Here is a 14552-nt window from a genome sequence, read left to right on the forward strand (position 1 = left end):
TTTTATTAATTTTCACATAATATTGAAATGTAATAATTAATTACAATAAATATAATAATACATGCATATCAATTTTATTAATTAACTTCCTTCTAATTTCAAATTTTTCTAAGTTGATGTTTTATTAGTTTCCTTTATTTATTTATCTAAATTATTTGTTTAATTTAGAAGAAAAACAAACAATTTAATTTTAATAATCCAATATTTTTCTATTTTTTTTTTATAAATTCAAATTTCTCAAATGTTTAGAATTTCATATATTTTTTTAAATGAACTCATGTAATACATGGGTCTTACACCTAGTCCCTATACTAATAAAAGAGTAATCATTTTGCCATGTGTCATTATATTAGACATCTTAATTAATATGATGTCACTTGTCAATCTATTAGTCATCCCTTTTAAATTTATTAGACCCCCTAATTAATGTAATGTTATTAGTCAATGTATTTATTCTCCATTTTAAATTTTATATTATTGTTTTCGTTAGTTCACAAATAAAAAATGTCTAATATATATTAAAAATTAATTTTATATATTTGAACCAACGATTATAATTTCACATAACTAATAAAAATATATCGTAATTAATAATTTATTTAAAATAATTAATTAATAATTTTGAGGTTTTATTATAAACTTTTAATTAATTTTATACTCATTGTTTCCACGGGTTATAAACTAGTATATATATATATATATATATATATATATATATATATATATATATATATATATATATATAAACACATACACACGTGGCTTCATGACTTTTAGAAATCGCGATGCGCTTTGCAAAAATCCCCAAATCTTAAACTTTTAAATAAATCTATAAATTTAATTTATACTTACAAAATGGGTGTTACAAAGTGGAGATGCAATCTAAGAGGTCAAGAATTTTGAATTCGGTCGACGTTTCTAATGCATGACTCACATAGACCTTAACGACAACACTGATGCAATTTCAAACAACATCGAAGAGATCTCTCGTCCTTGGCGACCGGGAGGACGTGAAAAATCGAAGCGCGTGATAAAACATGCGGAAGGAAGTGAAATGAAAGCGAAGCATATAACAAAAATTGGAGCTTTATTCGAGGAACACATAATACTGCAACAAGAAAATATTATTTTGAGAAGTGAGCACTTGGAAATACTTCAACAACAAGAAACAGCAGATCGAGAGCGAAAACACCTCATAAATTACTTTATAATTCTTAGGACAAGCACCGAAGGTTTGGCGCCCAAAGATCTTGAAGTAGTGCAAGCGTTGAAGGCGAACACTAGCAAAAGCATTAAGTAAATAAATTTAAATTGCTAAGATCGTTGTATGTTTTTAATTTATCGTAACTTTTTTTTGGTCTTATAGTGTTTTTATTTTCAATTTAAATGTTATGTTTTTGTTTAAATGATAGGTTTTATAAAATTATAAAATTTATTTTTATAATTAATGATAAAATGAAAAAAAAAATAGAGAAACTAAAGAAAAAAGATTATGGTAGGGTGTGGTGGGTATTTTCTTAATGATGTGTTGAAGGTGCCATATATACCCGAAGGCTAAATCCTAAAAATAATGATTATGGTGCGGTGGGTATTATCTTAAGTCTCCTGATAAGAATGGGCTTCCTTAAACTCTTACATATGGGCTGTTATACTCAGCTGGACACTTTAAAAGAAAAAAGTAATACTCCATTATTTAGGTTTCACACATCATCCAAAGTCATGAACAAGTTACACACGTCAATACATAATATTGACATATAATACCAATTGAAAGAAATTCCATCAACAATTATTCACACTTAACATAAATATGAACCATTTTCTGTGCATAAACATAGTTCACACAATTTGCAAAAAATAATCAAAGCAAACTCGCAAAAAAGCATCAAGGTTGGGAAGGTTTACGCAAATAATTTTGGACAAGTCTCATAGAACACTCACAAATTTACTTTTGTTAAACTAAAATATATCAACTTAGACCACTATACTGCATAGCCATATAAGATGTTTTTTTTGTTTTTTTTTCCTCACAAGGAGTCAAGGAGCATAGAGGTGGTGGTAACCCAAATTTATTAACCTTCGATTACTTATTAATTTCTATTGGAGATGGTTCCATTTATCTCAATAACATATCTTCTTCTTCTTTCTTTTTTTCTTTTCTTTTCTTTTTTTTTTTTTTTGAAAAAAGTTTTATTTGTCATTTTCCCAATCACCTGTACAAATAAAAATACTTTCAAGTAAATTATTTTTCATCAACTCTTTATCTTGTATGAGTCTTCTACGAATTTTGTACTTGCCATCTGTGAAATTATTTTCTTTGCTACTTTGAAAATCATAAATAAAATATTCTCACATTTCATTTAATCTTAAAATAAAAATTACAATATATATATATATATATATATATATATATATATATATATATATATATATATATATATATATATATATATATATATATATATATATATAAGCCTAGGTTATTCTATTCAAAGTACTTATTGTATTATTGTATGCATAAATATGGGCCAATCAATTTTACTTATTTTAAAAAAGTGATTAATATATATTATTGAATTAAATAAAATTGAAAAATATCATCTTAATTAATTACAAGGGTAATTTAGTCAAATAATATAAATTTAATAAAGAAAGATTGCATTTTTTTAAGGGATCATAAATTCTATTAATTTTAAAAATCCGATTTTACGAATTATAATTATTTTAATTCGGACATTGTGACAAAATATATTTATGAGTATATTCAAAAATAAAAATATTCTTGAACCATAAATAATAAAAATATTCTTGAACCTATTCTTGATCATGAATTTAAAAACTTCTTGTAGAATAACAAATTCTTGAACAATCAATTGAAGAATAAAAACAAAAAATACATTATTTCTTAGAGAATACGGGTAACAATTGTTAAGAACTACATTTATTGTTAAAGAATAAAACTAAAAAAAACTTTCAAAACGGGAAAGAAAACATCAAAATCTAACAACTAAAACATTCTAAAAGAATAGTGTTGCTTAGAATCACTTTCACTTTTATGGTCCATTCTTCAAGAATCAACTTCTGTGATTCCAACGGAATTGGAATTCGTGATTTAATTCCAACAAAATTAGAATTCGTGATTCCATTCCAATAGAATTGGAATCTCACAAATATCATCCATTGAATCATCTACATAAACATAGTTGATACCTTTCAGAATTCAACATTGTCAAGATCCTGCATTGTCCACATAAATGAAGTGTTAAATCAGAAAAAAAAACATAAATTGAAATATGAATCATTTCATAAAATTCAACCAAAATCAAGTTAAAATCAAAACAAATCCTATAATTGTACACTAAAAATCTCGTCGAAATCAAATCGAATCTGAGGCGATCATGAAATCAGAAATCAAGAAATCAGACTTTCTTTCCCCTTCTTTCTTCATTCCGATTGAATATCAGCTAAGAAAAATTCTAATCAATCAAAAAACATGGGAGAAGAGAAGAGAAGGATTAGAAACTTACGAATCAATGAGGGTGAAATCAAAATGTCAATGCTTTTGAAGGGTTTTGCAAAGAAGAGAACCTGCTACGCCGCCACCAATAACCACCAATGTCTTCTTCTTCTTCTTCTTCTTCTTTTTGAAAGAGCAAAATATTCGGAAGCTTTTCTCTAAAGTCTTCTTCTTCTTATTGACTCCCAATTCTGCCATTACTATACACACTTCACTACTATAGATCGATAACAAATTACAAAGTGCAAAACCCTAGACTGCGCTTCGAATCAAAACCCACCCAATCAGTATATTAAGACGTGAATTTGATCAAGATTAGAATCAAGAAAAGGCAGAAGAAAAAGGTAGTTAAAATACGATGCTCGATCGAAGGACACACTGATTGACTGGATCGAAGGACGGTGATTGGCTGCGTATCGCTTTAACCAAGATTTATGTTTGACTTCGACTTGGGAACTATATGCGGGTGTGTGTGTATCGTTACTCTTAAAAGGGGATAAATTAGGTTAAATTCAACTAGCATAATTATAGGAAAGTATATGGGGAAGTTGTTTATAAAATTACCTAATCACCCTTTATTTATTTATTTATATTTTTAAATTTTGATTGGTCCACATTTATGCATATAATAACACAATAAATACTTTAAACATTTGAATCTAGATCTTTCTCTCTCTCTCTCTCTCTCTCTCTCTATATATATATATATATATATATATATATATATATATATATATATATATATATAATGCCCGCAGATCCGGGCTAGTTAATTTAGAGATAATAGGGGTCGAAAACGACTTTTCGACAAAATATTATTTAGAATAAATAATCTTAACCAAGTTGTAGAATATGTCTCAAGGGTTCCGTACATATAAAGAACACCAAAATCCGAGTTATAACGAAGAAGTTATGGCTCGTCGAAGTTTTTCGGCAAAACCGGCACGACACCGGGAGACGTAAATAGTGAATTTACGATAGATGACTTTTTAGCCTTGGTAATCTAAACAAAAGTCGTAGAATATGTTAAAATGAGAGCGTCCATCAAAAGAATGCCCAAATCTGACTTCGTACGAGGAAGTTATTTTCTAACATTTGGCATAGTAGTGCACGACCTGAAACTCGAATTTTAGCTCGAGCGGTTTTTGGCCTGCGCGACCTAAATGAGAGTTGAAGATCTCATTAATAGGAACTCAAATGTAAAAAGACAGCTGAAAACGAAGTCTGTATGTAGAAGTTATGAATTTTACGCGGACATTTGACAGTATAATCTCCTCCTACTGTTAAATTTAAGATCGGTCGAGAATTAGCTGACGGAGTCTAAATGAAAGTTTTAGATCTTATTTTTACCTATGCGCGGATATAAAGAATGTCGAGAGTAGAGCTCGTATGTTAAAGATATGGACGAAACCTTGTCCTTACTCTTCGAGCGTGATAAATTCGATATATGTTTTGTAAATCTGAGATAGAATGAGAATTAGCTGACGTCGTTTAAATGAAAGTTACAGTACTCGTAAATAGCAACGCTTGGATATAAAGAACGTCAAAAATGGAGTCCGTATGAACGAGTTACAAATTATAATAGTATATTTACGTATTAAAATAAAGTATAAATCATATATACGTACACATATATATACAAATGTATATATCATTAGAAAGGTATCGACGATGCGGTTATTATAAAACTAGTGTTGAGTACTTTCGAAATTAGTTTAGTAAAAATATCGTTAAATCTATTTAAAATAGTATTATGAAGGGGTGTTTAGTCGTTTATATAACTATAAGGTCATTAAGTAATTATGGAGGGTAGTTTTTGTAAATTTAATTACTATAAATAAGAGGCTTGGACTCTCATATTTCTTGCACCATTCTCTTTATTCAAGAGTCTTTCTGTTCTTATCCCCCTAGCATTTCGGTCCCTCGTGATTCGACTTCTCTTTTTGTAGTTTTAGTATAGTAAAGTGAGCGCTGAAGCGCTACACAAATCTTTCTTAGAAAGATTCAACGATGAAGTTCTGCTCTTGCAGAGCCCGACTCCTAGCTAAAACCTCCTTGTAAGTAAGTTATGCTTACCCTATTTTAATATAACTTATATTTAAAATTAGTATTGTTATTATGAACTTATAATAAATATTTGAGTTATTATTATATAAGTGTCGTTATTATATCTTTCTAACTACTCGCGGTGCGGGAAATCTGGTTTAAAGGACCGCATAGGGTTGTTGGATTTCAGAAGTGCTATATGCCAGAATGGTCCTGCCCTCCGGTGTTTTATGTCTGACCCTGTCTGTAGATAGTGGTTAGAAAGTATTGTTTAAACTCTTATATAATAATAATAAGACTAATAATTAGCCACAATAAATATTAAACTGAAATCTAGTGATAATAATACTAGGTTTCGTCGAAGGAAATTATTTTAAAGTAAACGAAGCGCTGTCTGAGTACCGAGTCACCACCTTATCAAGTGAGTGCATAGTTACTTTCATCTTACACATAGATATGAAATATTTTATATAAACTACGTGCTATGTGTGCATACTGTCTGAATACTTGTCTATGCTGGGTGAAAGATTTTTATACACGCTTTAAATGATTTAAACTGTATATGTATTTTATATCTACAAATATGTTGGGATAAAACATGGGCAGATGAAATAGTTGGTGTGTGATGAAATAAAATGATGAGAGATAGGTGATGATGAATCGGTGATGTAGGATACCAAAACCTTATCTGGTAATATGGAGATGTAGTCATCTACCAGAGTATAGATGGTGACCACGGACTATTCTAGACAACCCGTGGAAACACCAGCAGACTTATAACCTGTAGGTGATGAATTATGAGTCCAGGTGATGTTGTGAATGCATATTCATGTGATGATACTCTTACCATGAATTACGAGTTCAGGCGATGTTGTAACTATGTATTCATGCCTTAGGAACGAACATATAAGGGAATGTGATGTAAAGAGATGAGAGGTAAATACGATATAGGAGATGACCCTTATGATAATTCTTTAGGGTAGAATAAAGAAGAAAATGGGGAAGGGTAATTGGGTTGATTGTTTAATTGTTTAAACATAATAATTATATTATTGTGGGTTGAAAACCCTATGTACTCACCAGGTTTCCCAACCTGACCCACTCCAACTTATTTGTATCACAGGTGATGATACGAAGCTACTTACACCGAGGGATTTAAAAGAAATGTAGATCACTAGTGTAACTAAATGTAAGTTCTGTTTATGCTTATGTTTCTGTATTGACGATGACATCCCAAATGTTTTAAAAGGAATAAAAATTCATTTCTTCGGAAATGCTTTGATAAAGCAATTAACATGTTATTCTGGGAACAAATTCCGCAACATTTTTTATTAAAAGAAGTACTCTAATTTTTATAAAGCATACACAAAATCGGTCTTTTCTGGCCGAGAAAATGGGGATGTCACAATATATATATATATATATATATATATATATATATATATATATATATATATATATATATATATATATATATCATCTCCGGTCAAGATAGATGCTAAAATGCCTCTTGCAAGAAAATTTAAATGGACCAATAACGACGCATTTGATTGACAGATAAATGAATGGAATTAGAGGGAAATGATTCCAATTACCTCGAATTCATGCGTTTGGTTCGACTTAGAGGAGAATAGGGATTCCTAAATGAAATAAAATTTTTACCATATGGAGGAAAGTAGATTTCTTCCAAATTTGGATAAAAAACATTCATTTTTATCAAGGAAAATGACATATTACAAAAATACTCCATTTATCAGAAAACCAACACACGCCTATACTACTACCGACCACCAACGACCTATGTCACCACCGCCGCTGCCATTGCTACTAGCCACCACTGCCACCGCCACCACCACTACCATCACTCACCACCAACAGTCATCTTGGCCATCACCACTATCACTGCATCCACCACTACTATCACCACCACCTCCGCCACCACCACCATCATTATCGCCGCTGCCGCCACCACTACATTCATCCACCACCGTTACTATTGTCGTCACCACCATTACCATTGCGCCACCACCACCACCACCACCACCACTACCACTACCACCACCACCATTGCCCGCCACCATCACCTGCCACTACCACCACCATCACTAGCCACCACTGCCACCACCATCACCACCGCCGACGCTACCATTGTAGCCGCTACCACCAACACTGTCATCATCTGTCACCACCGTCATTATCGTCGTTGTCACCACCACAACCATCACTTTTCTCCACTATTGTCGTCGTCGCTACCAAGATTTTGCTATTTTTAAAATTTATACTCCATCCGTCCCAAAATTATTGTCCACGAACAAAAAACACACAAATTAAGAAAACATTAATTACCTTTTAACTTTATATAATAAAATGATAGTTTTGTCCTTACTTTGGATTTAATGTTCCATTAAATGCTTAGTTGGTTAAGTAATAACGAGGGGATATTTTGGTAAAAATGTTATTTATTTTTAGAAGTGAACTATTATTTTGGGACGAACCAAAAAATAAAGATATATTATAATTTTGGGACCGGGAGGGGGTATAATTTATTTTTACATATACGTTAGAAAATAGGGTAAATAGCACAAAATACACTAACTTTACACCTTGACATTGTGGTTTTTTCTTTTTCAAATTTCACACTGTGTTTTCCAATACCGGTCAACCCGATTACCTGCTAACATAACATGATTACGTGTCACTTTTGATGAATTGACATGTTGACATGACATACTGACGTGCCAAAATTGATTTTTTTTTCTCACAAAAAACACTAAGTTTTCACTTTTTTCAATTTTGACGCTAAGTTTAATTTTTTATTTCAATTTTGTTACTCTGTTTTTGTAACACCCAAAAATTTCATGCCAATTTAAAACTTATTCAAAATATTTAAAAAGCCAATCATCATTACAAAGTTGTTTTCAAAATATCTAACATCAGAGTTTTCCCAGAAACATAAACAAATCATGAGGAGCGGTACGATCATGCCTTCGCTTTGCCGCGGCCCCCTGATGTACCTAAAACAATAAACTGAAACTGTAAGCCCGAAAGCTTAGTGAGTTCCCCCAAAATACCAACTCCAAACCAAGATAACCACAACAATAACAATTTCAGATCAGCATGCATAATGAGCCTTCAGCCTGACTAGACCGCCTCACAGGGCCTACAACCTATCTGGACCGCTCCCGGGCCTTCGACATAACTGGACTGCCTCGCAAGTGCTACAGCTTATCCGGACAGCTCCCCGAGTATGTTGGCCTACAACACAAAGTTGGACTGCCTCAACCCAACCCCCAGTCAATGAACATGTGCACATAAATATCATACGCTAGCTCATATCATATAACAGTCAAACTGATCTAACATATCACTAATCATAGCAACATCCCAATAACCAGGATACAGACCAAACCGATCACTAACATAGCATTATCCTATAACCAGGACGTTGACCTAACCAGGTAGCTAAGCATAAGCATACCATTATCCTAACTACCAGGATGTAATCAATAAACATATCATGTCATAATCCCGCTACAATATATAAAGGGTCGACCTTGGTGCCTTAGACCCTGTTGATATAGTGAGGATAACTCACCTCACAATGTCGCACTGAAAATGATAGACTCAAACTCTCGAATCACCAACACGAACTCCACTACCTATAGTTACCATAGAACCCTTTTTCCATAAATCTCCAAATTACCAAAATACCCCTAGAGGTCAACTGGTCAACCATGGGTCAAGGTCAAAGTCAACAGTCAATGGTGACCCAACTCGTCGAGTGCAGTTCATCGACTCGTTGAGTTCCTCCTGAACTCGAGAAGTCATGAAATCCTAGGTTGACTCGTTGAGTTCCCTTATAACTCGTCGAGTTCATACGTGTCCAAAGGTTGAGGAAAACCCTAGCCGACTCGCCGAGTCTTCGCCTGACTCGTCGAGTCCAAGGCAATCTTCAACGGACTCGTCGAGTTGTTCATCAACTCGTCGAGTTCATGCCCATCTTCATATGACTCGCCGAGTCGACCTTGCGACTCGCCGATTCCCTTCAATCCTTCATCCATACAAATGCTTTTTAAGCCATGATAAGGCTCCATATTGTAGATCCAGCTTCCCAAGGCATGTTTATCACATAAAGTTGCAAACTTTACGTGCATGCAAGGCTCTAAAGGCTCTAAATGACAAATCTAGGATTATAATGGAGTTTTACACTCAAGGAAGACTTCATGCAGGACCAAACTCGAAACTTTATGAACCTAGATCCCAAGAATGGTCCAGATATGAAGTTGCAACTCCAGATCTAGTTCATACACCACAGTATCATCATAACCAAACCAAAAAATACCCTAAACTCCACCCAAATGAGATCAAGAAAGGAACGAGGTAAAGGCAACGACTTAATACCTTCAAATGATGTTAACTGAGGTAGAATTCTGATCCTCACAAATTCCTTGCTTCTAGCCACTTGTTTCTCCAAGCTTTCCTCACTAAGATTCACCTTCCAAAACTTATAACACACAAAATGAAGCACACACACACGAATTAGGGTTGGTTTGGTTCTCAAAAGACTGCAAGGGGGATAAAGGGAGGTTGTTGATCCTTTAAATAGGGTGCAAAACCCGAGGATTTAGGGTTTCATCTGCCAACTCTTACTCGTCGAGTCCCTCCTTGGACTCGGCGAGTAGGTCATTAAAACGCGTGGACTAACTCGCTGCTACTCGACGAGTAGGGAAACCAACTCGTCGAGTAGCCCTTGAAATCAAGAAACTTTATATTAAATCAATACCTAAAAATTGGGGCATTACAGTTTTTTTGTTCCAAATCGAACATTATTTTTTTTCAGTTTTGTTCAATATTGACCATTTTCTTTTTGAAAATGTATAAATATTTTTTTAATACATTTTAAACCATATATATATATATATATATATATATATATATATATATATATATATATATATATATATATATATATAGACACACACACACGCATTTTTTCATTTAAAAACCATATTTTTGTATAAATACAAGGTATTTTTTTAATATTCAAAACATAATTTTATGTATAAATATGTATAGCTATATAAAAACCGTATTTTATATTGATATACAACTTTAAAATGAGTTTAGATGTTTGGAGACTTGTAGTCGATCAAGACACACACTTTAGATTTGCAACCCATGAAATTTTCACATCTTATTCGAAGTTTATGGTTAGTTTGGTTCTCATAATATAACTAATGCATATTTATGTATAACATTATGTTTTCATTGTAATAAAAAATTGTATTTATATAAAAATGTGGTTTTTAAACGAAAAAATGTATTTATACGATTTAAAATTTAATAAAAAAAAATATATGATACGGTTCCAAATGGAAAATGGTCAACATTGAACAAAAGTGGAAAATTGATTTTCGAATTGGAAAAAAAACAAAGTGTCAGAATTGAAAGAAAAAATTAAGCTTAGTGTCAAAATCGAAAAAAATGAAAAGTTAGTTTTTTTTATGAGAAAAAAATTCAATTTTGAAATGTCATCATGTCACGTCAACAGGTAACCGGGTTGAGGGATCAAGTGGTCAGAATTGTAAAAAATTGAAAAACATAATTTCAAATTGAAACAAAAAAACACAATGTCAAATTAAAATTTTGGTGTAAACTTAGTGTTTTTTGTGCTATTTAACCTAGAAAATAAATTAGATATAAGCAAAACAGACATAAAGAATAATTCTGTCATTTTACATCGATCCCAATTTCATTTACTGTGAATCAAACAAATTTGGAATTAATTCTAATTCCATTTCGTGTCACGTAGAATTGGATTTAAATTCTAGACAAATTTATTTTCCAATTCCAATTTCAATTCTTTCATAAACATTCTGTGAACCAAACATCAGCTAAGTTAGTCTTGCATTTTGAAATCCCCCTCCCCCACCCCTTTCTAGACCTCTGGATCTTCTTCGTTTTTGCTAGTCGCTGCAAATGATTGAGCAAAAAAGGTATATACTTGGTTTATGTTTTTGATCTTAAGACACGTTAGTTTCGGTTCTTATTCTTCAATCATTTGCTTGTTTAAACCCAAATAAATTTGCCATTTTCCCCTCTGTTTCTTTCTATCTATTACAAAATCAATAAGGATGTGATTATACACACACACACCCTCTTTCTATTGTCTATATGCACACACATACACCAGTCAACTCTATCTTTCTGATTTTGGTTTTTCGTTTCTTTGACTTTATCTCTTTCTGCTTTTGGTTTTGACTTCATTTGCAGGCATGATTGAGATATTCTGAAATCTAGGGTTTTTTATATCATAACAGGGATTTTATATTTAGAGCAACTTAAAACATTGAAAATAGTGTTATGTGGTAACTTTGGTTCGTTTTATAATGGGTTTCAAGTTCATCCAGACTTATAGAAAATGGGAATATCGTGACTGCATCAAGTTCATACGCGAGTCTCGGGGTAAAATTTATAATGTTAATCCTTAGGTTTGTACTTCTATCCCCTAAGATAAAAGTTTTTTTTTTTTCACTTTTATAAAGAAAGTTATATGTGATTATAGAAATATTTCGTGACACCACCATCATCAATTTTCTATTTTTCTGATTATCGTGAAGATAACTTTGTAAATTCATTTTCGTTCTATCGTGTTCAAAATTCATAAACTACATAATATTTGTAGGTTTGTGGCATGAAGAGAATCTATGCGAAGTACCAAAATGTGTACGATATAAATGCAATGAAGGTGGTGAGGTTTGATTGCATTAAAAAAAACGTTTTAGGAAACAAGATGCAAGAAATTTCAATCCGAAAGTTCTTGATGGACTTCAATTGGATCTTCGTCATGTTGTTGGTGGACTTCAATTGGATATCGGTGGTGCTTCACTAAGTGGTTGCAGCTACAATCTATCAAATCCTCATGTCATGTATTATTACTTCATTTCACCAAGTGTTCCCATTAATTTGAATATTAATTTAAAATGTAAATGAATTATGTATGTATTTAATGAGAAGATGGTTCTCTAAATCAAATGTAAAGAACATTTAGACTATCCAACGATTTATAGCTTACTTGGTTGAAAGGTTTTTTTTGGAACAAAGGTCTTGTTATGTTGCTACCAACAACTACCCTCTCACAACATGACTAAATGTATCTTTTACTTGATATTTAAAATTTATTTATTTAAATTTATTTAATTATAACGCAATAAATGATATTCAAATGTATTTTAAACACTATGCTTAATAATGTGCGCAACACCTTTATGATAATGTATCTTATATTAGTTTAATTTAACGAAAGTTTGTTAAATTTTCTAATGTCTTATTAGTAGTGAATTAAAAAGATAATAAGAATATACAGCAAAAAAAAAAAAAAATCCAATACCATAATTATCAAAATGAATTCTCTAATTAATAACTGGTAACACGAAATTTGGTGTTATTTAGGATGTGTTATTCGTTATTTTCTAATTATTTAATCATATGTATAAACTTTGAGAAACATAGCAATATAATATCATAACGAATAGAAAACATAAATTATAAAAAAAAATATTCATATTTCTAACGTGTTTTGCAATATTTTTTCGTGTCATACTAATATCAAGAAAAATCCCAAAAATCTAATATCTTTCCACGACAATATAATCAACCTTTTTCATTAAATTAAAGATAAAATTACATAAATGTTCTTGTGACTTACTAATGGTCACAAATTATCTTTGATATTTTTTTGACCAACGGACCAGTATAATCAAATGGTTACATGTGTCATGTCAGGGTTTTGGCTTATTCGGGTTAGGGTTGAACAAGATGACACAAATATTTATAGGGGCCGTGTTCGGGTTGAAACTTTTGACCCGTCAACATGCAAACCGTCAACCCGAACATGGCATGAATGCCACCCCTAGCTGAAAGTATATTATTCGATATCCATCAAAGAAAAACTAATTAGCTATCAAAATATCATGCACACAAAAATTTTCCTTATTTATTGTTAGGGTTACAACTATTCTTTGTCGTTAAACCAATCGATAACAATATGTATTTATTTTGCGTTCCTTGAAATTTAACATATTTCCGAATATAACTAAATACCGAATGAAAGTATTTGCCGACGCTACTTTGTACAGGTAAACTAGTGTCTGTGTGTGTGTGTATACACACACAAAGAACACTTTCGAAACACACAACATGTAAGAATAATTCTCATATATTTATTTATAATGAACTTTACATCGATTTGTTAACAAAAAAAGGGAATCTAACTGTGTGATATGTCTAACTGAAAAATACAGATGTTACAATTTTCATCAGTTCATGAACTTCATGTTTGATAACACACTAACACAAGGAAAAGGTAATGAATATAACTTACTATCGGATATTTTGTGCTTGTTTGGCTTTGGATATGGATACCCGCCAAACCCAAACACTGTTTTCATTCGGTCTATCGCTAACTTTTAATTACACAGCTACAAGCCAACACTTTTTACTACTTTGGGTATAATAATATACCGTTAACACATGTGACATTCGAGTTTAATAACAGATTCATAACCTCATTATCCCTAAATTTTGATTTGACACCAACATCCAATAAGTGGGTTTTACCAACAACATTTTGCAGCGTGAGATTAATCCCTTTGCAAATTTATTTAAGGATCATAATATCATATCATACTATATTATAAATGAGACATTTTTTCTGTAACTACATTCATTTGAAACTCTCATGTATTTTTCCTTTCACCATATTCATTTAAAACTCCTATAACTTTTCAATTTATTTCTAATAATAATTATAAGTTGGTTAATAAGATTAAATAAATATGAAACCTAAATTGTAATCATATATAAACAAAATTTCAATATTAAAAGAATATCTTTAGTTCTACTTATAAAGTTATGTTTTTTAAGTTTTTACATATTATACTTAATTTATTAGTTTTAATATATTGTTGGATGTAAACCATTATAATTT

The sequence above is a fragment of the Lactuca sativa genome, chromosome 1 (genome assembly GCF_002870075.4).
Source record: "Lactuca sativa cultivar Salinas chromosome 1, Lsat_Salinas_v11, whole genome shotgun sequence".
NCBI classification, from domain to species: Eukaryota; Viridiplantae; Streptophyta; class Magnoliopsida; order Asterales; family Asteraceae; genus Lactuca; species Lactuca sativa.